At 39.9% G+C, this 24988-nt stretch overlaps 1 long non-coding RNA gene across 2 annotated transcripts in view; it reads left to right on the forward strand.

The window, feature by feature from the left end:
* LOC138931554 (uncharacterized) overlaps positions 1-22295 on the forward strand; it is a 34475-nt gene extending 12180 nt beyond the window's left edge. The window contains exons 1-3 of one of the 2 annotated variants that reach the window (XR_011446605.1): positions 13040-13314; positions 17369-17477; positions 21911-22295. This is a non-coding gene — a long non-coding RNA (uncharacterized lncRNA). Of the gene's footprint in view, positions 1-13039; positions 13315-17368; positions 17478-21910 lie in introns of those variants that run through there. The other variant, XR_011446606.1, reaches the window with a different exon arrangement.
* The last annotated feature ends 2693 nt before the right edge of the window (positions 22296-24988 follow it).

Here is a 24988-nt window from a genome sequence, read left to right on the forward strand (position 1 = left end):
AGGGTGAGCGCCAAAGAATTGATGCTTTTGAACTGTGGTGTTGGAGGAGACTCTTGAGAGCCCCTTGGACTGCAAGGAGATCTAACCAGTCCATCCTAAAGGAGATCAGTCCTTAATATTCATTGGAAGGACCGAGGCTGAAGCTGAAGCTCCAATACTTTGGCCACCTGATGTGAAGAACTGACTCACTGGGAAAGATCCTGATGCTGGGAAAGAGAAGCTAGGAAGAGAAGGGGACGACAGAGGACAAGATGGTTGGATGTCATCATTGACTCAGTGTACATGGATTTGAGCAAACTCCTGGAGATGGTGAAGGTCAAGGAAGCCTGGCATGCTGCAAATGCATGGGGGTTGCAAAGAGTCAGACATGACTGAGAGACTGAACAACAAATTTGCCATGAAGTGATGGGACTGGATGCCATGATCTTTGTTTTTTGAATGGTGAATTTTAAAGCAGTTTTTTTTTTAAACATGTATATACTAGTATATATAAAATAACTAATGAGAACCTACTTAAAGCATAGAGGGAAAAATGGTAATATCTGTTTGTAGGACATATATTCAAATGCATTCCAGGGACTTCCCTAGTGGTCCAGTGGTTAAGAATCCCCCTGGCATTGCAGCGGACATGAGTTCAACTCCTGGTCCAGGAAAATCCCACATGCTTTGGAGAAACTAGGCCCCTGTGCCGCAACTGCTGAAGACCGTGTGTCTAGAGCCCATGGACTGCGGCAAGAGAAGCCACTGCAATGAGGAACCCTCGCACTGAAACTAGAGAGAAACCCCCCGTCGAAGTAACCAGAGAAGACCTGTGTGCAGCAACAAAGATGCAGCGCAGCCAAAAATAAATAAGTAAATATAAAATTTAAAAATGCATTCCAATATACATTAGGTGTAGGCTACTCCTGTTTGATTCCACTTATAGCAGATACGTAAAATAGTCAAATTCATGGAGTCAGAAAGTATACTGGTAGATGCCAGACAAGAGGGTGCGAGTGGGGTAGGGGAGGGGAATGGGGAGTTGATGTTTAATGAGGACAGAGTTTCTGTTTATGAAGGTAAAAAATTAGGTGTTGAGGCATTCCGAGCATGGATTGGAAAAGAATTTCCAGACACAGAGCATTTCAGAAGGTAGTGAGTTTATTAAGAACAAAGAGCAGAGATGATGTGGACACTGGGAGCACAGTGGGCCAACCTCCTGAGTTGACAGTTTTAGGGGGTAAATAGCCAATTTTTATAACCTCAAGACAAAGAAAATTACTCCTGGAAGGTTAGGCAATTGATTGGGGCACAATAGAGTGTTTACTGGAGTGGGCACCTTAGCTTAATTGGGAGTCAGCAACCAGTCCATCCTAAAGGAGATCAGTCCTGGGTGTTCATTGGAAGGACTGATGCTGAAGCTGAAACTCCAATACTTTGGCCACCTGATGAGAAGAGCTGACTCATTGGAAAAGACCCTGATGCTGGGAGGGATTGGGGGCAGGAGGAGAAGGGAACAGCGGAGGATGAGATGGCTGGATGGCATCACCGACTTGATGGACATGAGTTTGGGTAAACTCTGGGAGTTGGTGATGGACAGGGAGGCCTGGCGTGCTGCAATTCATGGGGTCGCAGAGAGGTGGACACGCCTGAGCAACTGAACTGAGCTGGAGCTTGTTAGTGATGATCAGAGGGGCTTTTGGCAGTAGGACTTCCCTGGTGTCTCAGATGGTGAAGTGTCTGCCTACAATGCGGGAGACCCGGGTTCAATCCCTGGGTTGGGAAGATCTCCTGGAGAAGGAAATGGCAACCCACTCCAGTATCCTTGCCTGGAAAATCCCATGGATGGAGAAACCTGGTAGGCTACAGTCCATGGGGTCGCAAGGAGTTGGACACTCCTGAGTGACTTCACTTCCACTTTCCCCTTTACAAAATGACTCAGACTTGCCTGGTGGTTCAGTGGTAAAGAATCTGCCTGAGATGCAGGTTCGATCCCTGAGTTGGGAAGATCCCCACGACGAGGGCATGGCAACCTACTTCAGTATTCTTGCCTGGAGAATCCTATGAGCAGAGGAGATGGTGTGCTACAGACCATAGGGTCATAAAGAGCCAGACACGACTGAAGTGACTTAGCACTCATGCACAAAAGGGCTCAGTCAGGTTCGGAGGTGACCTTGGTTCCAGGTTCCGCTTCTGTGGCCTTGAGGGCAGGCCTTAACGTTAGGGAGATGGATGGTGGTGAGAGTTGCACAGCAACATGAATGTACTTATTGCCACTGAACTGCACAGGTAACTGTGGTTAAAATAGTATGTTTTATATGGTGTGACTTTTGCCATAATAAAAAACTTTAAAAAAAGAACTAACGGATTTTAGCAAATGGCTACTGTATTTCGAATGTTAACTCAACAGTTAACTGGTTATACATGGCTGGGTTATGTGTTTGCTGTAAAAGCGAATGGATTGAAATCCTAGCTCAATATAACTTTTAACCCTTTATTCTTATTTAATGTGTCATAACCATTTCCCATGTCATTGCATAGTCTTTTAAAATAAACCATCATTGTCATTCAGCTACAAGAACACTGATAATCAACATTTGAAAATCTCATCCACTAATAAAAATTTTAGTTACTGTTTAATATTCTTCCATTGAATGGATATTTCCTTATACTTATTAATCTATGTGGCTTTTAACTTACTATATACTGGATGGACATCAAACATCATTGTGCAAATCATGTTTCCATTATTTTGGATTACTATTATGGGATAAAATCCTAGGAGAGGTCAAGGTATTTAAACGTTTTACTTTAATGTACCAAATTGCTTTCCAATTTAGCTTGTCACTCATTAGGGAAAAGTGAATGTTACTATCGTTTGTTTCTCCTCGGTTGCCACTGTTAATGCTTTTTCATATGTTTATTTACTAATTGGCTGTATTTTATCAGAAATTGTTCATGTAAAGGTTAATTGGAAAAATGAAAACATCCATTTCATTAGAAAAGTCTCAGTTGACGTGTGTACCCCAATGTTCATCGCAGCACTGTTTATAATAGCCAGGACATGGAAGAAACTTAGATGTCCATCAGCAGATGAATGGATAAGAAAGCTGTGGTACATATACACAATGGAATATTACTCAGCCATTAAAAAGAATACATTTGAATCAGTTCTAATGAGGTGGATGAAACTGGAGCCTATTATACAGAATGAAGTAAGCCAGAAAGAAAAACACCAATACAGTATACTAATGCATATATATGGAATTTAGAAAGATGGTAATGATAAGCCTGTATGAGACAGCAAAAGAGACACAGATGTAAAGAATAGTCTTTCGGACTCTGTGGGAGAGGAAGAGGGTGGGATGATTTGGCAGAATGGCATTGAAACATGTATAATATCATATATGAAACAGATTGCCAGTCCAGGTTCAATGCATGATACAGGATGCTTGGGGCTGGTGCACTGGGGTCACCCAGAGGGATGGTACAGGGAGGGAAGAAGGAGGGGGGTTCAGGAGGGGGAACACGTGTACACCCGTGGTGGATTCATGTTGATGTATGGCAAAACCAATACAATATTGTAAAGTAATTAGCTTCCAATTAAAATAAATGAATTTAAATTTAAAAAAAGAAAGGAAAAAAGAGATAAGTTTCAGTTGAGAATGATATCTTTAGAAAATCAGAGAACTCTCTTCTAAATGCAGGTGAAGTCAATATCTCTCTAGAGAAAGGGTATATATGACATTGGTAAAGAACTTTCCTGGGTCAGGATCAGGATGTATGAATCTGTATTTGTTCCTTAAGATGCTGGAGGGGCTTTTAATATGATTGTATCATCTATCCATTTTCAGAACCTTATGTAAAAGATCGCTCTTCACATGACTATATCAGAGAAAGGAGGCCATCTCCAAACACATAAAGTGGAAAATGAAGACTTAATCCAACTTCCCCAGCTAGCACAGGGAAGGATTTGCTTAGAGCAGGCATTGGCAGTTTTCAGCTCATTGTGGAAACAGGAAAGAGCTCCTATGCTCTTAAATGGGTGTGTCCCAGAATTCATAGCAATACATTATTTCCCCATCAAGACTTGGAAATTCAGCCTCTCAGCAGCAACAACAAACACAAGCATTAGCTACTATTAACACTATTATTGTAACTATTGGGTTAGAATTAAAATTACATTAGGATTAGAATTTTAATATTCTTTTAAATTCTTCAAACATTTTTCTTTTGAAAAAATTTAGAAAGTTATACACTTAAAAATAAATATTAAGAAAAAACTTGATATAGGAAAGTGAGGTAAATCATGTTGTCCATATTATAGTCAGAGAAATGCTACCCATGGGGGCATGTGTGTGTGTATCTTGTAAGTTGGTCAAATTTTATGTTACGGCTTCCGACGTGATTTTTACTTTGCATTGTGTCAAACCAATTGGGAAATTGATATAAAGAGAGATTGTTTATAATAATATCAACATGCATAGGAGTAACTCTAACCAAAAAAAAAAAAATCAATGTTAGTTGATGAGATCATTGACACTTAAGGGTTTTGCTTTGAGGTTGTATTTATACAATTATGATCATATTGTCCTGGAGGGCTTTTGTCAATACAGATAGGATAAAATCTTAATGGCTTCACAGTCTGATCCTGCTCGTGTCTGGCTCTGTAGAGAGTGGTCCAGGGAGTAAATGATGGGACCTGAAGTTGAGAAGGTTAGCAGGGGTCAGGTAATAAAGGGTCTTGTGTACCACTAGGAAGCTTGCACTTTATTCTGAGGGCAGTAGGATCCATAGAAAGATTTTAAAGTAGGGAGTGAATCAGATTCTAGAAAACTCACATTGGTAATAATGTGGAAAGTTAGGTAGACAAGTAAATGTGCATGCAGGGAGGCCAATTAGAAGGCTGTTTCAGTAGTCCAGGGGAGAGATTAATTCTAGATCTGAAGATATCCTTATGGTCAAGTATTATCAAAATACTTCAGCAACAGGTATGTGAAGGCAAAACAGAACTAACATGGGATTATGGTTATGAAGCTGGGACTATGCCTGAGAAAGAAATCCTCTGCCAATGTGGGGTTAATACGTGTAGAAAAAATATTATAAATCTGTAGTTAATGCCTGCTCATGAAATCAGCTGGTCAAGCTGAAACTAGGGCTATGCAAAAGAAACCCCTGTGGTCTGTGGAAGAGAATTCCTCTCAGTTCACCCTTATTGGGAGAGTTTACCTGTATTACTTAGAAATGCTTGGAACAAAATAGGGACATTTTCATATGCATAGTCTATCTCTTTGTTCTTACTGCTGTTCAACTATACATGAGTAGAATGGAGGTGTATATTTTATATGAAATACCGCTATATAATTTGTAACTTATTTGTAAATTATATATTCAGAAGAACAAATGTCACAATTGATTTCACCACTTCTTACTGCTTTTATAATTATTATCTTTGACTTTCAGGGCCCCACAGGGCCAAATTTCACCTCTTTACCTACTAAACTTATTTATGTTTAATTCCTGGCAAATAATTCACCATTGTAAGCCATAAGATGGGCATCAGAGCCTGAAGAATATTAATATTGTACGTATTACTTCCAAGTATTTTAAGTTAATTGGAGAAGCTCCGTGAAATAGTGCCCCATCAGTCCACATGAATGAGAAAGAAGAGAAACTCTTCTAGGGGAAAGTTTTGGCACAATTTTTGAAATGAAACCTCTTTTCCACAGATTCTCTTCACTCCTTCTATATAAATTCAGGAAAAGAGGGAATAGAAACTTGGAGGAGCTGAAATATTTTTGTTCTAGACAGAGTAGAAGTGTAAGAAAAGGAAACTTACGCGAATAGTCAGACGTGGCTTATTTATTGCCAGAAGAGACGGTGCTGGGTAAGAATTTCACTTAAAACAATTCTGTTGAAAAAGTCTGAAACAGACCATTGGACTTTCCTGGGCATGATGTGCAAATTATTTTCCTAGAGAAAAGGGAAAGATTTACTCTGCTGTAGGCTTCCTGACCATGATCATCTAGTGAAAAGGGGGTGAGAGTCTCCAAGAGTTAAAGCTAACTTTATCTATAACAAAGATGTACATTTGGCTGTCAGGAAATTCTCCCCGCCCTTGGAACCAGCATGGGGATACTAACTCGAGAAGCAGTAATAGAAGTAGTTCTGTTTTTTTTTTTCTCAGCTTGCTTCTGGGTTTAATTACCTTTGGTTACCTTTCAGACAATGGAGAAGGGAATGGCAACCCACTCCAGTATTCTTGCCTGGAGAATCCCAGGGACAGAGGAGCCTGGTGGGCTGCCGTCTGTGGGGTCGCACAGAGTCGAACACTACTGATGTGACTTAGCAGCAGCATTATCAAAATACTTTATGGATGTTATCTTGTTTAATACTCTCAACAGCTTTATGAGATTACTGTTATCTTTGTTTTATATGTGGCAAACTTGAGGTGTAAACCAGGTAAGCAGTTTGCTCAAGGTCACACACAGATGATGACTCAGAAGCTAGGTTTCTAAACCCTGGGGTGTCTAATTTCAAAACCCATTGTCTTGACCAGTAATCTACACTATCGCTCTACTGACATAAATATGCAGGCGGCAACGTGGACAGAAAGAGGCACCTAAATGTAAGAAATGCTAAGGGGGAGGCATCAGCAAGACCTGGTGATCGATGAGATATAGTCTGAGGGGAAGGGAGGAACTGAAGTTGACATCCAGGCAAGCAGGCAGGGCAAGGGTGGGGGATCCCATTTCTTGGTTTCTATGTAGAGCAGATTAAAAAAAAATCTGCATTTTATTTTTGGCTGTGCTGCGTCTTCTTCGGGTTGCAGTGAGTGGGGGCTGTTCTCCAGCAGTGATGCGCGGGGCTTCTCACTGCGGCGGCCTCTCATGTTGTGAAACATGGGTTCCGTAGTTACAGCTCCTGGGCTCCAGAGTGCAGGCTCAGTGGCTATGGTGCACTGGCCTAGCTGCTCCAATGCATGTGGGATCCTTCTGGACCAGGGATCGAACCCGTGTCTCCTGCATTGGCAGGAAGATTCTTATCCACTGTGCCATCAGGGAATTGTTGCTTCTGTTTATGTTTTGGTGTTTTGGCTGCAAGGCATGTGGGATCTTAGCTCCCCAAGCAGGGACTGAACCTGCACCCCCTGCATTAGAAGACAAAACCTTCACCACGGGACCTGTTTTTAAAAGAAGTCCCCAGATAGCTTGTTTTTTAAAAGGAAGGTTTCTATGTCTTTTCTATTTATTGTACAAACGATAATCTTTGCTGTCTTTAATTTCTCTTTGATGGGTGGTGAGCCCTCCTCTGTTCTCCTGAAACCCTGACCAGAAATGTCTGTTAAGGTCACAAGACACTTTCTCTAGAATTTGTTTTTCTAAGTGGGTGATCCAGGTTGTGTCAGGCCTTGTACCAGTGAAATAACTTGAGAACCAAGTTATTTGAAGAATAATTTTGCTTGGCTAGTGCTGAGCCAGTGACCGGGTTATCTGAGTTCATCTATGTCCAAGGCCTGAGGAGGAGGAATTCTCATTTCTGGAGCTTCAGTTTAATCCAGACATCAGAAGGCAATGCTTAAGCATAAGTGTGGATGGGCTCCGAAGCTGATGGTCTTCTGGGTGCTCCTAATGAAATTGGTGGCTCAGATGGTAAAGAATCTGCATGCAATGCAGGAGACCCTGGTTCAATCCCTGGGTCAGGAAGATCCCCTGGAGAAGGGAATGGCTACCCACTCCAGTATTCTTGCCTGAAGAAGCCCACGAGCAGGGAAGCCTGGAGGGCTACAGTCCATGGGCAAAGTGTCAGACACAACTGAGCGACTAAGCACACAATGAAACTGGATTGCACCTAAGAGTAAATTGTCCAGTTTATATATGCATTATTTTATGTACCACTAAGAAAAAAACCCCTACCAGTTAAACTGTAATACCAAGTTTGCTTATTACACTGAATTTTTGTTGAATAGGTATTGAAAGTGTTCTCTTAGATTTTTATCATGTATCGTTCCTCTGCACCAGCATGTCAGGAAATAGATTCCTTAACCTTTGTCTTGCTGTGGTCCCTTTTCCCATTTCTTTCTTGTCTTCCTTTGCTTTTAAAGGTCAGATTTGGATCATGGTAGGTCACAGCTGAGAGGGAGACCTTATTCTGTGCTCAGGCAAAACAAAGAGACCTCAAGAAGAAGTTAGTTTCATACCTGTTTCTGAATTCCTTCAGAGACTGCAGTTTTCTGTTCCATACACATCTCTTATTCTGGCATGTATTCAACCATCTGTCCATCCATGTATCCATCTGTCCATCTATTAAGCATTTATTAAGTCAGGTCACTGAATTTAGTTCTGTGGATACAAAGATGAACAAGTAATTCTGTCCCTTTCATGGACTTTGACCTGTACCAGGATTATTCTCTGCTTTTCCACAGTACCACAATCTTGCTATGCTTTTTAAACAAAAGGCAGAGGAGAAATTTTGCTTGAGCTCTGAAGTTAGATTTTCTGAAACTTGAGGTGAGAACTCTTAGGCCACAAATGGTCTTCAGTCTTCCTTGTGGATATTTTGATGTAGAACAAGGCAAGAGGTGAATTTAGCTCAAGGTCCCCCACCCTGGTTTATGTTTTACTTCACAACTATCTCACAGCCTCTCTGGGAAGCTCAGGTAGGACTTCAGCTATGGAAAGGGGTAGGCGTCTTAGTTTCCCATCTTCCTGTCATAATATAATAATGCTTAACAGTTAACTACGTTTTGAACCCATGTCTTCTAGGAAGTAAGGGAGGATGGCACACTTTACTATTCATGGACATGAATTTATAGACAGCCAAACGCTATGCCAACTTATGTTTGGCATTTAAACTTTAGTGTGTTCTACTTGGTTTTTTTTTTTTTTTTTCTTGTTTGGTAGATGGATTTGGGAGAAGAGAAAAATGAGTAGATAAAGATTTTGGAGGGGTAGATGAAATCCGGTTGCTCCATCCTCACTAGGATGCTTAATACATGCAATGGGTATGGAGGAGCATTTCAGGTGAGTGTGTGTTGAGGAAATTACCCATTGCTTTGCCACTTACCCTTAATTGCCTTTAGTATTTCCCAGATAAAGTTTGCCTGCAGACTAACAATCTGTAGCCACCATTTTAACTACTCTGAATCAGGGTTTCCATCACATACCTGGAGAGTTTTTCCAATTTCATCTTGGAGGTTTTGATTTGATGAAAGTATGTGTATTTTGTAAAAATTTTCTGTGGACTTTAAGAACTTATCCTGATTTACTAGTCTACAAGATCCTGGGCTGGAAGGAATTATAAATTTCTCTGACTTCCAAACTCAGAAAAGGAGAATAAAAACATGGGACAAAAGCAGGATTCAGTTCAGTTCAGTTCAGTTCAGTTCAGTCGCTCAGTCGTGTCCGACTCTTTGTGACCCCATGAATCGCAGCACACCAGGCCTCCCTGTCCATCACCAACTCCCAGAGTTCACTCAGACTCACATCCATCGAGTCCGTGATGCCATCCAGCCATCTCATCCTGTGTCGTCCCCTTCTCCTCCTGCCCCCAATCCCTCCCAGCATCACTACAAAGCAGGATTAGAGTAGAGTTAATATGAGGGGAAGGTAGGAGGGGAAGGGCCATGGCTCTGGGAGTCCCGGAGTTCCCTTGACAGGGAGATGCCATCCAAGACCCACAGGTGATGGTTGGTCAGGTGTGTTCCAGTCAAGGGGTGAAGCCTTGAGACTAACTCAACTCATAAGTATTCAAATAGAAATGCTAACAATAATTATATAATTTCTAGTTCAGTGATCTGGGGATCCCAGGATACTTCTGTAGTTAAAATGTGATGAACTTATGTTGCTCTGTGATGACCTAGAGGGGTGGGATGTGGGGGTGGTGGGAGGGAGGCTCAAGAAGGAGGGGATATATGTATACATATAGCTGATTCCCTTTGTTGTACAGTAGAAACTAACACAACATTGTAAAGCAATTATACTCTGATTAAAATGTGTGATGAATTTAGATAGCCGTTTTTTTGTATCTTATGATTGCTGTGTTGTTCTCATCTTGTACCATAGGCAAACAGTTTCTACTTGAATGACATACAAAATGATTTTCTACCCTAGAGCTTTATTCATTTGTATTTAGGAAAACTTGGCTGGGGCAAAGATGGTTGGCTCCCCGCCCTATCTCTGAGTCCCCGGGCTGACTCTTGATTGATCAGTATCAAGTACCTGCTCTGTGTTTTGGAGTGGCCCTGGCTCCTTGTACCAGTCAGCTCTGGATGTTGAGTTTACCTCTGGCTTCAAAGTTTCAGTCATGGGCAGCCAGGGAACTTGGTTGAGGGAGAGTGGATGTGTATGTTACAGTAATAAAAAGTATATGTAAACAGTGTAAGAAGGGACAACAGAGGATGAAATGGTTGGATAGCATCACCGACTCAATGGACATGAGTTTGAGCAGATTCCAGGAGATGGTGAAGGACAGGGAATCCTGGTGTGTTGCAGTCCATGGGGTCTGAAAGAGTCGAACATGACTGAGCGACTGAACGGCAAAAAACAGTGTGATGTCAGAAGATTTTGGGGGTTGCTATGAGGGGTAGATAAATTTGATAACCTTTGGTGTATTTAGTTGACTCAAGTTTGGAGGGATCTATGTTGTTCTATCTGTTCTTTTTAAGCTCCTGCAGAATGTCTTTTTTTAAAACTCCATAGAACCTTGAGTTCATTTCAGTTGCTCAGTCATGTCCGACTCTGCGACTCCATGGACTGCAGCATGCCAGGCTTCCCTGTCCATCACCAACTCCCGGAGTTCACTCAGACTCACGTCCATCGAGTCAGTGATCTCATCCTCTGTCGTCCCCTTCTCCTCCTGCCTGCAATCTTTCCCAGCATCAGGGTCTTTTCCAATGAGTTGGTTCTTCACATCAGGTGGCATTGGAATTTCAGCTTCAACATCAGTCCTTCCAATGAATATTCAGGACTGATTTCCTTTAGGATGGACTGGTTGGATCTCCACAGAACCTTAGCAGTATTTTTCTTTCCAGTGCTGCGTGGCATGCAGGATCTTAGTTCCCTGACCAGGGATGGAGTGTGTGCCCTCTGCCCTGGGAACACCGTGTCTTAATCACAAGACCACCAGAGAAGTCCCTTTAGCAATTTTTACAGAAAAATGTCCATTTCCTTATGCTCTTGATTTACAGAGTAAATTTGCCTGAGTAAGTGTCTTTAAAGACAATTTCAGTTTTTATTTAGTTTTAAAGCTTTGCGCCACCCACCATTCCAAGTGCTGGGGATGTTAGTGGTGAGAAAAGCAACCTGGCTCTTGCTCTCGGGAGCTTACAGTTTTTTAGGGGAAGATAGATGTTAACTGAAGGTTTTCAAAGGAAAAAAAGTCCAGATTGTCTAAGGTGGAGTATTTAATTTAAGACTAATTAGTGGTGATTTAAATTGCTTGGCATGATTGTCTTAGCTTGTTCCTGACCCCTGGGTCTAGAAACAGTGCTCTGGGAAAGTTATATCCTCCGTCTTTCCCCGTATGCATGTATCCTGTTTTCTAAAGATGCACTTCTCTCCAGGCTAGAACAGTGGAAAGCACTGGGTCTCAAGAGAGTTGATGCTCTGAAGGGAAATGTACCCAGGTAAGGGTTTAAAGAACAAACAGCCAGAAGAATGAACTACCATTTCTGATTTTTAAGATGTGGTAAGTTAGTGGCCTTTTATATAGGTATTCAAATTCCTTAAAACCTAGCTGGAGGCCTTGAGGTTTTCTGATGATGACCAGCATTACGTAGTTTTCCTTGGGTGAATAGTATAAATGTTTGCGGCTTGGGTATTTTATTTATTTATTTGTATTTTTTTTAACAGTCTGCAGTTTTTTTAAAATAGATTTACTTATTTTCATTGGAGGCTAATTACTTTACAATACTGTATTGGCTTTGGGTATAGAGCCCTGATGTCGAGGGCTACTTAAAAGGGTCTGGAATCAGACTCCTGGCTTTGAACTCTGTTAATCAGCTCTAACACTGATTAACTCTATGGTGGTCCAATTACTTAACCTCTCTGTGCTTTAGCTCACTTACAAAAGTAAGATAATAGTGATACCTCTGTCATAGGGTTGTTATAAGGGTTAAAAATGTTATTTTATTGATTTTTTAAAATACACATTTTTTTCATGTTTTAGATTCCTTTGAAAATGGAATGTTCCTTGAAGTTGATGAAAGCTTACAATCTGTGTTGGCCAGGTGGCAGTGGTGATAAAGTCACTATATGTGCATTTGTAAATATCAAAAATTTAACAATTGGACAAGAAAAAAAAAAGGATCCAAATTGGAAGGGAAAAAGTAAAACTATCACTCACTGTTTGCAGATGACATGATACTTGTATAGAAAACCCTAAAGTTTCCACTCAAAAACTATTAGAACGGAATTCAGTGGAGTTGCAGGATACAGGTTAATGTACAGAAATTGTTGCATTTCCAGATGCTAATAATGAACTATTAAAAAGTGAAAGTAAAAAAAAATCCTGTTTAAAATTGCATCAAAAGGAATTAAAATACCTAGGATTAAACTTAACCAAGGAGATGAAAAACCTATACTCAGAAAACTACAAAACACTGAGGAAGGAATCTGAAGGTGATACAAAGAAATGGAAAGATATCCCATGCTCTTGGGTTGAAGAATTAATACTGTGAAAAAGCAATACAAAGATGATCCTAATAAATATACTAATATTGTTAAAAAGATATGCTAAACTCCTAATGAATAAATAAATACCTCGACGAATTTAGGACTTTAGCCTACAAAGCTGAGGTAACTTGAAGAATGGGATATAAAAAAGGGATGTAGGTGCTGAATTATGGAGATAAAGGAAAGATACACAAATATTGGGAAAACTTCACATCATTCATATCCATGACAAAGCTGTGGCCACAAGGAAGAATGTGGAAAAAACAGCTATGATGTATAAGATAGATCATACACATTTATCCCTTAGTTTGCTGCACTCAGTCATGTGAGTTTATTCAAATTCAGATGTTGTTAGCTGGTAGTGCAAAGCATTGACATTCTGGAAAATTATGTATGAACCAATACAACTTTTGAATAATAATGGCATTATTTCCCCATAAGCTAGTCACAAAAGAACTAGTTCGTGTTTGAGAAACTAGTTTTGGAGCTAATTTGTAGCAGAACAGACTGAACTTTTGGAGCAGAACAGACTGAACTTTTGGAGCAGAACAGACTGAACTTTTCATTTTTTCCTAGTAACCTTGCCAAGTTGGTACTCTTCACATTTTACAGGTAAGAAAATGAACTGAGAATCAGAAACTTGCTTTGGGTCACATGGTTGGTAAGTGATGATGACGGTAGAAATCAAACCCAGGTCTTAACTCCAGAGCCCAAGCTTTGTGCATTTATATCATAAAGCCCACATCAACCAGACTTCCCTTATGTCTCAACATCATCTTCTCCATCCCAGAATAATTATGTCTTTTGCTGGATTAACTCTTAGCCATGTCTCCTTAGAATGTGGCCCGTGGGCAGTAACAAAGAGAGTTGAGCTTTCCTTTATTTTCTGAAGTTGTTTGGTAATTTTGACTCTCAAATTTCTGTCTTTGATTAGTAATTGAATTTCCTAACATTGTAAGGTCAGTTTGTCTCTGGACAAAAATGTGCCACTAGATTTACTATAATTCAGAGTTATGTTTGCAGTTTGTATTGTGAAGAGCTTTCCAGACTTGACTGCACTTTTAAAAAGATACAGTCACCAGATGGCAGCAAAATGCCTTCAGCATATGATCTGAACTACGTGAAATATCAGTTGTTTATTGCTGTAAATATTCCAGTTATTTAAAGAAACAAATTTATGAAAACGTAGTATCTTCTGTTAATCAAATCTGAACAACTTTATTGTATACTAGGTATATAAGTGTGTTATTTCCAGAGCAAGCTTTCAAATAAATGACTGAATTTTCATAATGATTTATTTATCAAGGGCATACTATATGACAAGCATTTTGCTAAATACTGTATTTACATTTATTTTATGATTACAATCTCATAATCTCTGTTTTGTTGGTGTGGATTCTGAGGCTCAGATTTTGTATGTTGTTTTTGTATTGAGTTGGGCTTCCCCGGTGTTTCAGAGGGTAAAGAATATGGCTGCAATGCTGGAGACCTGGATTCAATCCCTGGGTCAGGAAGATCCCCTGAAACAGGGAATGGCTATCCACTCCGGTATAGAGGAAGAGGAGGCTGGTGTACTATAGTCTGTGGGGTTGCAAAGAGTCGGACATGAATGAGCGACTAACACTTTTACTTTCTTTTGCATTGGGTCATCTCACTAAGCACTGTTTCCATGCTTGTCCTAAATTAAAAAAGAAATTCCAATACTTTTCCCAATTCATTGTCCTGTCTCAGATTTTCTATTTAGATTACCTGCAAATAAAAGCCAGTTTTGCCTATTATTTTCTAATATTTATACCTTTTGTTTCTTATTCCTGACTTATTGCATTGGCTGACAGATCCAGGAAAATGCAGAATAACAATGATAGTAGATACAGGCACACCTTGTTTTATTGTGCTTTGCTTTATTGTGATTCACAGGTGTTGCTTTTTTTTTTTTTTTTACAGACTGAAGGTTTGTGGCAACTCTGTGTTGAGCAAGTCTATTGATGCCAGTTCCACAACAGTATTACTATTATTATTTGGCTGTGTACCGTGTGGCTTGTGGGGTATTCGTTCTCCACCCGGGATTGAACCCTGGCAGTTCAATCCTGGCAGTTCAACCTTGGCAGTAAAAGCACAGAATCCTAACCATTGGATGACCAGGGAATTCCCCCAACAGCATTATTTTTAAATTAGGTACATTTTTTTTTAGACATAATGTGACATTGCAAACTTAATAGACCACAGTATAGGGTAAACAGCTTTCATATGCATCAGGAAGCAAAAAAATTCAGGTAGACTTGCTTTATAGTGAGAATCATGTTACTGTGACAATTGTTTTATTGTTGTGATCTGAAACCAAATTTTCAATGTCTCTGAAGTATTCCTGTATCTTCAAGAACGATATTTTTCTGTAGTTTTACGGGTATGTATTGGACTTATTTATATTTCTAGACCGCTTAGTATTTTTATGTTTAGTTTTAGTTTTTTGGCCACATGGCTTGTGGGATCTTAGCTCCCCAACCAAGGATCAAGCCTGTGCCCCCTGTGGTGGAAGCACAGAGTCTTAACCACTGAACCTCCAGGAAATTCCCAATGTGGTTTAGTATTTTTAAAAGAAATGAAAGTTGAGTTTTATGAAAGGACTTTTGACAGAGATTAAGGTTAGGGTTTTTCTCTTTATCTAAATTCAGACCATCCTTGTGTTCCAGCGGTGGTAATAAGTGGTGATGATGATAATATTAATAATTAGCATTTACTATGCATTTGCTATATACCGGTCAGTGTTCTTAGCTCTTTAGGTTCAACTCAATGCTACATCCCTATGAATTAGCTCCTATTTTATTATTACCATCTTGTTTTACAGAAAAGGAAAATGAGACAGTGAAAGTTTTCAAATTTGCCACATTACTTAACTATTTCTTGGGTATGACATTATTCTTTTAGAACTCGACTGGCTTTCAATTTTTGATTGTAGTTTGCTTAGGAATTTCTTCTCTATATTCATAAATGAAACTGGTGTGCAACTCTCTGTTTTTGCATGCTATCATCTGCATACCACAATGGAGAGTAGACATATTTGTTCACCAAAACTAAGGTCCATGTACAGCAATGAAGACCCAACACAGCCAAAATTTTAAAAAACCCTTCACATATACTAGCTGATTCCTCAGTTAACAAATTTATATTGTTATCATCTTAAAATAGTTTAGATTTGGAAAATGTTATTTGTCCAAGATTACACAGCTGATATAGACAGATAAGGGTTTGAATCTAGACTATCTGACTTCTGAGCTTGTTCTGCTATACTTTCTTCCCTCTGTCTCTCCTGTACAATAAAGTTTCTACAAGATGTGGTTGTTCAGTTGCTAAGTCGTGTCTGACCCTTTCCTACCCACGGACTGCAGCATGCCGGGCCTCCCTGTCCCTCACTATCTCCTGGAGTTTGCCCAAGTTCATGTCCACTGAGTCGATGATGCTATTCAACCATTCCTACAAGATAGACTACGTCTTTTCCTGATTTTCTCCATTGCATGGCTCCTATGCTTCAGCCTTGTCCATGTACTATCTATGTGTTATTGTTCTCCCAGTTTTAATGCTGTGAAACCTTTGGTAGAGGTTAGAGGTTAGAAACATTATGTTGTTGATATCTTTTGACCCAGGAGTTTCATTTCATAGATTAAACTTTAAAAACCAAATTACACAAATGGGAAAAAATCAATTGTATTGTGTCATTGTTTCTTAAGGAAAAATTAGAAATAATCTATGTGTCCATTGATAGGTCATTATTTAAAATAAAATATAATCCTTCCAAAGATAGTTCCTATCATCTATTAAGCTATTATTATGCATTAGGTATTCTGAAATTTCCTTCTAGGCATTGTGTTGTGTGTGTTAGTCGCTCAGTCATGTCCAACTCTTTGCAACCCCATGGACTGTAGCTCACCAGGCTCCTCTGTCCATGGAATTCTCCAGGAAATAGTACTGGAGTGAGTAGCCATTCCCTTCTCCAGGGGATTTTCTCCACCCAGGGATCAAACCTGGGTCTCCCACAGTGTAGCCATATTCTTTACCATCTGAGCCAACAGGAAGACCCATTATTATGCATTAGGTATTCTGAAATTTCTTTTGGGGCATTATTTCATTTGATTTTCACATTTGTGTTGGATGTTATAAATGTCCCTTTCACACGTAAAGGAAATAGGACTGAGAGACAGTCAATAATTTGTCTAAGGTCGTACTGCCAGTGGATGGTAAAGTTGGAATTTGAATTCTTGACAATCTGATTCCAAAGGAGATGCTCATAACCACTTCATTTTAATCTGCATAATAGAATACCAGTATACAAGTGAAAAATGATGTAAAGCTACATTTTAGGCACGGAAATATGCCCACTATACATTGGGGGGGAAAGTAGATTATCAAATAGCATATATAGAAGGAATCTATATTGGTACTGTCTGCATGTTTTCGATAATAAGCAAATGTAATTTTTGGGCTTCCCTTGTGGATCAGCTGGTAAAGAATCTGTCTGCAATGCAGGAGACTTGAGTTTGATCCCTGGATTGGGAGGATTCCCTGGAGAAGGGAAAGGCTACCCATTCTAGTATTCTGGCCTGGAGAATTCATGGACTATACAATCCATGGGGTCTGTTATATGTTATTTTTATCATCAGAAAAAAATTCCACTATGTTTTTGAAAAAAGAGTTGATTGATGGTGCATTCTTGCCTTCAGCACAGGATTATTAGAGAGGACTTTGAAACTGAATATGAAATACCATCTCTGGAACATCAACAGGGAATGACTACCCCTGAAGAGGACAACATAAGGCCATTTGCAAGTCGTGAGTGGTCCTGTGTGGAACTGTGTATTTATGTTTTAAGTGGGGAAGGAATTTTACTCAGGGCTCACACCTTATGAAGCATCAGCTGATCCACCCAGTAGAGAAATATTATTGCCCAGACTGTGGGAAATATTTCAGTAACAGCTCAAATTTTATTAGACACCAATGGAATCACTGAAGCTACAGTTCCAGCTTCCTCTGGCACCAGCTGACACACACTAGTGTGTCATGAGTGAGGCCCCATGAGTGCCCATGAGTGCCCAGAGTGTGGTCAGAGGTTTAGTCATAATAGCTCCTAAATTGCAGTGCATCAGAGAACCCACACAGCTGAAAAAACACAACATTGCTCCCAGCGTGGGGGTCTTCCTTGGGGGCTCGGTAAAGAACCTGCCTGCAACACGGGAGGCTGCTTGCAATGCAGGAGACCTGGGTTCCATCCCTGGTTCGGGAAGATCCTCGGGAGGAGGGAATAGCAACCCACTCCAGTATTCTTGCCTGGGAAATCCCATGGACAGAGGAACCTGGCAGGCTACAGTCCATGAGGTCGCAAGAGTTGGACACGACTGAGTGACTGACATACACACACACCTTGCAGCTTCATGGACTAATTATAGGATAGAAATCCTGTTTGCTCTATGGACAATGTGTCTCTCTCTGAAGTGTCTTACTTATGTATAAAGACTACCCTGAATTATAGCCAACTCTCTAAAACAGATATCTTAAATCTGAAATTGTTACTTTATTGATTATATCCTTATAACAGCCTGAGGATGTTCACTTCAGTTCAGTCACTCAATTGTGTCCAACTCTTTGTGACCCCATGGACTGCAGCATGCCAGGCCTTCTGATCCATCACCAACTCCTGGAGTTTACTTAAACTCATGTCCATTGAGTCGGTGATGCCATCCAACCATCTCATCCTCTGTCGTCCCCTTCTCCTCCTGCCTGCAATCTTTCCCAGCATCAGGGTCTTTTCCAATGAGTCAGTTCTTCCCATTAGGTGGCCAAAATATTGGAGTTTCAGCTTCAGCATCAGTCCTTCCAATGAACACCCAGGACTGATCTCCTTTAGGATGGACTGGTTGGATCTCTTTGCAGTCCAAGGGACTCTCAAGAGTCTTCTCCAACACCACAGTTCAAAAGCATCAATTCTTCAGCACTCAGCTTTCTTTATGGCCCAACTCTCACATCCATACATGACCATTGGAAAAACCACAGCCTTGACTAGAGAGACCTTTGTTGGCAGAGTAAAGTCTCTGCTTTTTAACATGCTGTCTAGGTTGGTCATAACTTTTCTTCCAAGGAGTAAGCATCTTTTGATTTCATGGCTGAGGATGTTGGATGGGTTCAGATTGTAGGGTTCAGGGCGAAGGGTAAGACAGTAATTTTACCTTCCTCTATACCTGCTTTTTGCAACATCCCTCCACTCTCATTCCACCCTCTTGATTTTGGACTGAGAATTAAAAGATATCTCATTTCTGAGGCAGTTGAGGGAGATACATACACAAACACCCTAATACGCATTTGGCATGTTTGGCAAAAACGCCTCCTCATTCTTTCACCTTTAATCTGCAAGCTATAGTTTTTTTAAAAAAGATTTTAGACATGTCACTCACAGGGGAAGGGGACATTTGCTCAAAATTATTGAGTTCAGCCCTGCTCAAGGGTTGTGAGAAGAGCAGGGACAGGCTTGGGGTGCCAGTCCCTGACTGCCTCCATACCAAATGCAGCAGAAAGCTACTTGTACAATCAAAAAACACCTGAGTGACTTTACAAACAAAGGAGAAAGTCTAAGTGATTTTGTCTTGGTGCCCTGCTGAATGTACTTCCTGATGGACAGGACTGGGGCTAGGCAGCCCTCTTCAACGGTTCTATTTTTTCCCTTTTCTCTTATTCTGACCCCTTTGGCTGTCACTTCTACTATGGGAAGATAAACAATTAAAAAAATATTTATAAAAACATCTACTTCCCCAAGCTAAAAATTAAGAAATACTACCAGCAACAAACTACCCACCCCCAAATAAAATAAAATACAGATATATCCCAGGGTTAAATTTTCTTTCCTTAAAAGGAATTCAACCCCAAAGCCCAGTCAACAATTCCTTAAAGTAGCAGAACCTCCCTCTGAGGTAGATAGCTAAGAACGGTCATGTTCTTTTAGATAGTATCCACGTAAACACACTCAGTACAGTAGAGATGTAAGCAAGTAGGTAATTTTCAATCCTGAATCTGTTTTAAGCCTGTGTGCCTATATTCTAACATTTATAAATTCTTGGTGTTATAAAAATCAGAGCTAATACTCTTGCAAGTAATGAGTGACTTGCAAGTAATGAGTCAGTTAATATAGAATGCCCCTGGGACATTTACGATTCTCTGAGTTTAGCAACTTGATCTGTGACTTTTGCTTATGATTCCTGTGACTCTATCCTTGTGATCAATTACGTTGTTGTAGAGAATGTTTAAACAGGCAGAAGTTGAGGTTGTCCAAGGTCGTCCCTAATTTGGAAGTGAGGTGTTTGGATAGGATTGGTGATTGTGTTGTCCCCGTACGTTCCTCTCTGAACCTCAACTCAAAGCTTGACAATCATTTTTTTTGTTTGTTATCTTTCTTTTTCCTGATGTTGATGCCAGAGCTCTCTATTAAAGCTTTCAAGTTGCTGCTAGAGTTACAAGGTTTTCAAAATATTTTTATTTTATATGGAAACATAGTTGATTAATAATGTTGTGTTAGTTTCAGGTATAGAGCAAAGTGATTTAGTTATATATATCTGTTCTTTAAAAGTCCTTTTTCCATTTAGGTTATTACAGAACGTTGAGCAGCATTCCCTGTGCAATATCATGAGTTTGAATCCATAATCGTAAAAGTCACAGCATAACACTTCATGTTGTTAAATGGCTCAGTGCCTCTTCCCCACTGTTTCACCCAAGTATTAGGCTGAAAGACTTTAATACTTTTAATTTTTTTGTGTTTGCTTCCTGTATAGTTTCTTCTGGAACCCTCAAAAGATATGTATCCATAGTGAAATAGGCTATCTACCTAGGATCGTTTAAGACCACCAAAGAAACAGGAGTTTATAAATATAGTTGGGTGGATAAACCCATAAAAATATTTTAACATTTAGCCAAAGCCCACATGTACTTGCACTGAGGGGTGAGGGATTCCTGATGGTTAGATTTTTGGTGGAAGGAACTGTCTTGCATTATATGTCTTACTCCTAGCACAGAACTTGATACAGTTAGGTTTCAATAAGTGTTGGTTGACTCCTTTATGCCCATTATGTTTTGGTTACACCCTAAAAGTCTTACAGTGTCCAGTGAACCCTTGTTGCTCTACATCCTCTTCAGTATTTGGTATTTTTTTACTTTTAAATTGCGGTTAGTTTGAGGGGGAGGTATAGTTTTAATTTGCATTTCCCTAATGACTACTGAGGTTAAGGAATTTTTTTCACGTTTACTGGAAAATTATATTTCTTATTTTGTGTGTTTGTTGAAGTCTCTTACCCATGTTTTTATTGGATTTTCTTTTATCATTTGTATGAATTCTTTATATATTCTAAATATGAATCTTTTGTTATATGTATTTCAAGTATTTCCTCCCCTTTAACTTCTGATGAACAGATCTTACATTTAATGCTGTTTAACTTATCAATGGCTAATCTTTCTTGTTTTCTGCTTTTGAAATCATTCCTTACCCCAGTGAAATGCAGGTGTTCTTTTATGTTATCGCTTTGTCTAAGACTGACTTTTTTGTGTCTGATGTGGGAGAGGAGTCAAGTTCTTCCCCACATACATACCTATTTGCTTGAATAGCGTTTACTTTAAAGAACATCCTTTCTCCACTTCCCTCTAGTCGTAAATCAAGCTTCTCTCTGGCTTTTCTATTTTATTTCATTAGTCTATTTGTCTATCCTTTGTATCAGTTCCACACTGTCTTAATCACTGTAGCTTATATTAGGTCATGATATCCAGTGAAGTGAAGCGAAGTGAAGTCGCTCAGTCGTGTCCGACTCTTTGCGACCCCATGGACTGTAGCCTACCAGACTCCTCCCTCCATGGGATTCTCCAGGCAAGAGTACTGGAGTGGGTTGCCATTTTCCTTCTCCAGGGAATCTTCCCGACCCAGGGATCAAACCCAGGTCTCCTGCATTCCAGGCGGATGCTTTAACCTCTAAGCCACCACGGAAGCCCATGATATCCAGTAGAGCAGGTCTATTCACCTTGTTTGTTTCTTCAACCACGTGTTGGCTATTCCTGGGCCCTTGCACTTCTACATTTAAACTTAGATTCCACTTGTGAAATGACTGACTGACAAATGTACATTCTTTTGGGATTTGGAGTCCATTGACTGAAAATTAATATGGGAGTAATCATATCTTCCTGAAACTAGGTCTTTTAATCTATAAACATTTACACATCCCTCCATTTTTTTTAAGTTTAAAAAATTTTACTCGGGCTTCCCTGGTGATTCAGTGGTGAAGAATCTGCCTGCCAATGCAGGAGACATGGGTCCAATCCCTGATCTGGGAAGATCATCCCACATGCCAAGGAGTAACAAAGCCTGTGGGTCACAACTGACGAGCCTGTGCTTTCGGGCCCGGGAGCCACAACTGCTGAGCCCATTGCTGCAGCTACTGAAGCCCTTGCGCCTTAGAGCCTGTGCTCTGCAACTGCAATGAGAAGCTTGCACATCGCAACTAGAGAGAAGCCCCCACTTGCCACAGCTACAGAAAAGCCCTCACAGTAATGAAGACCCAGCCCTGCAAAAAATAAATCAATAAAATTATTTAAAAATTTTAAATAAAAAATTTAAAAATTTCACTCAATGTTTTATTATTTCCAGTATGTGGGTTTTGCACAATCTTTGTCAGATTTGTTGCTAGGTATTTGAAATTTTTTATTCAACTATCAGTCAGTCAGTTCAGCCGCTCACTCATGTCCGACTCTTCGCGACCCCATGAATCACAGCACGCCAGGCCTCCCTGTCCATCACCAGCTCCAGAGTTCACTCAGACTCATGCCCATTGAGTCGGTGATGCCATCCAGCCATCTCATCCTCTGTCGTCCCCTTCTCCTCCTGCCCCCAATCCCTCCCAGCATCAAAGTCTTTTCCAATGAGTCAACTCTTCGCATGAGGTGGCCAAAGTACTGGAGTTTCAGCTTTAGCATCAGTCCTTCCAATGAACAGTCAGGGCTGATCTCCTTCAGAATGGACTGGCTGCATCTCCAAGGGACTCGCAAGAGTCCAAAGGGACTCGCAAGAGTCTTCTCCAACACCGCAGTTCAAAAGCATCAATTCTTCGGCACTCAGCTTTCTTCACAGTCCAACTCTCACATCCATACATGACCACTGGAAAAACCATAGCCTTGACTAGACGGACCTTTGTTGGCAAAGGAATGTCTCTGCTTTTGAATATGCTATCTAGGTTGGTCATAACTTTTCTTCCAAGGAGTAAGCGTCTTTTAATTTCATGGCTGCAGTCACCATCTGCAGTGATTTTGAAGCCCCCCAAAAATAAAGTCTGACACAACTATAAAATGTATTTTTAAAAAATTTTATCTTATAGTTCTTTGCTGGTATAGAAATATTAGTATTTCTATATATTGACCAACTCTTTGGAAAAGACCCTGAAGCTGGGAAAGATTGAAGGCAAAAGGAGAAGAGGGCAGCAGAGGATGAGGTGGTTAGATAGTATCACTGATTCAATGGATGTGAATTGAGCATCTCCTGAATATAGTGAAGGACAGGGAAGCCTGACATGCTGCAGTTCACGGGGTCGCAAAGAGTCAGACACAACTTAGCAACTGAACAACAGTATTGCCCTATTTCTAGCAACTTTGCTAATTCTAATAATTTTTTAGATTTTTATGTATGCAGTCATATCTAAGAATGTTCAAAATTACATTTCTATTTTGCTTATCTTTATGTTTTTGTTTCTATTTATTGCCTTACTGAACTGGCTGGATTTCTAGTACAGCGTAATATTAATAGAAGTAGTGATAGTAGTGGGTATTCTTTTCTTGTTTTAGTCTCAAAGGGAACAATCTCATTCCTTCATCATTAGATGTGATGTTTACTGTAGATATTTCATAGATATTTGTTATATAATCTATTCCTATTTTCCTAAGATTCAGTTCAGTTCAGTTCAGTCACTCAGTCGTGTCTGACTCTTTGCGACCCCATGAATCGCAGTGATGGCATCCGTGATGCCATCCAGCCATCTCATCCTCTGTCGTCCCCTTCTCCTCCTGCCCCCAACCCCTCCCAGCATCAAAGTCTTTTCCAATGAGTCAACTTTTCACATGAGGTGCCCAAAGTACTGGAGTTTCAGCTTTAGCGTCATCCTTCCAAAGAAATCCCAGGGCTGATCTCCTTCAGAATGGACTGGTTGGATCTCCTTGCAGTCCAAGGGACTCTCAAAAGTCTTCTCCAACATCACAGTTCAAAACTATAAATGATGTTGAGGTATAGGTACTTGTTTCCTACAGTTTTTAGATGATTTGATTTTTTTCTTGTTAATATAGAAAAATATTGATTTTCTAGTGTTACACTACCTTTACATTCTTTGAACAAAACCAAATTGGTCATAATCTATATATCTTTACTATATCAAGAGTTATTTTTGGTTTATTAATATCCTGTTTAAGGTTTGTTGCATCTATGTTAATGAGTGAGAATGGGCTATAATTTACTTCTCTCACTATACCCTTAAGTTTAATATCAGTAATATGCTAACCATATAAAATGAATTGGGAAGTATTTCCATCTTTTATACTTTTCTGGAAGAGTTAGTGTAAGATTAATGTATCTTCTTTAAATATTCAGTAGAATTTATGATTGAAGGCATTTGTACCTGAAGTTGTCTTTTGTGCAAAGGTTTTAAAATTACAGATTTGTTTTATTGCTATTGAAAAATCACATTTTAAAACCTCCCCCAGCAACATCTGATCTTTTTACCTGTCTCCATTGTTTTACCTGTTCCAGAATGTCATATAGTTAGAATTACACAGTATGTAGCGTTTTCAGACTGACTTCTTTCACCTAGTCATATGCACTTAAGTTTCCTCCATGTCTTTCCATGGCTTGATAGCTCATGTTTTTATGGTGTTAAATAATACTCTGTTGTCTGAATATACCACAGTTTGTCCATTCACCCATGAAGGACATCTTGGTTGCTTTCAAGTTTTGGCAGTCATGAATAAAATTGATATTGACATCATGTGAAGGTTTTTGTGTAAAAATAAGTTTTCAACAGCTTGGGATAGACACCAATATATGTGACTGATGGGCTGCACATTCAGCTTTGTAAGAAGTCACAAAACAGTCTTCCAAAGTGGCTGTACCATTTTTGCATTCCCCCAGTAATGAATGAGAGCCCTTGCTGCTCCACATGCTTGCTAGCACTTGGTGTTGTCAGTGTTCTGGATTCTGGCCATTCTAACAGGTGTGCAGTGGCATCTCATTGTTGTTTTATTTCCCTAAAGACATATGATACAGAGCATCTTTTCCTATG

This window comes from Ovis canadensis, chromosome 1 (assembly GCF_042477335.2).
Source record: "Ovis canadensis isolate MfBH-ARS-UI-01 breed Bighorn chromosome 1, ARS-UI_OviCan_v2, whole genome shotgun sequence".
NCBI lineage: Eukaryota > Metazoa > Chordata > Mammalia > Artiodactyla > Bovidae > Ovis > Ovis canadensis.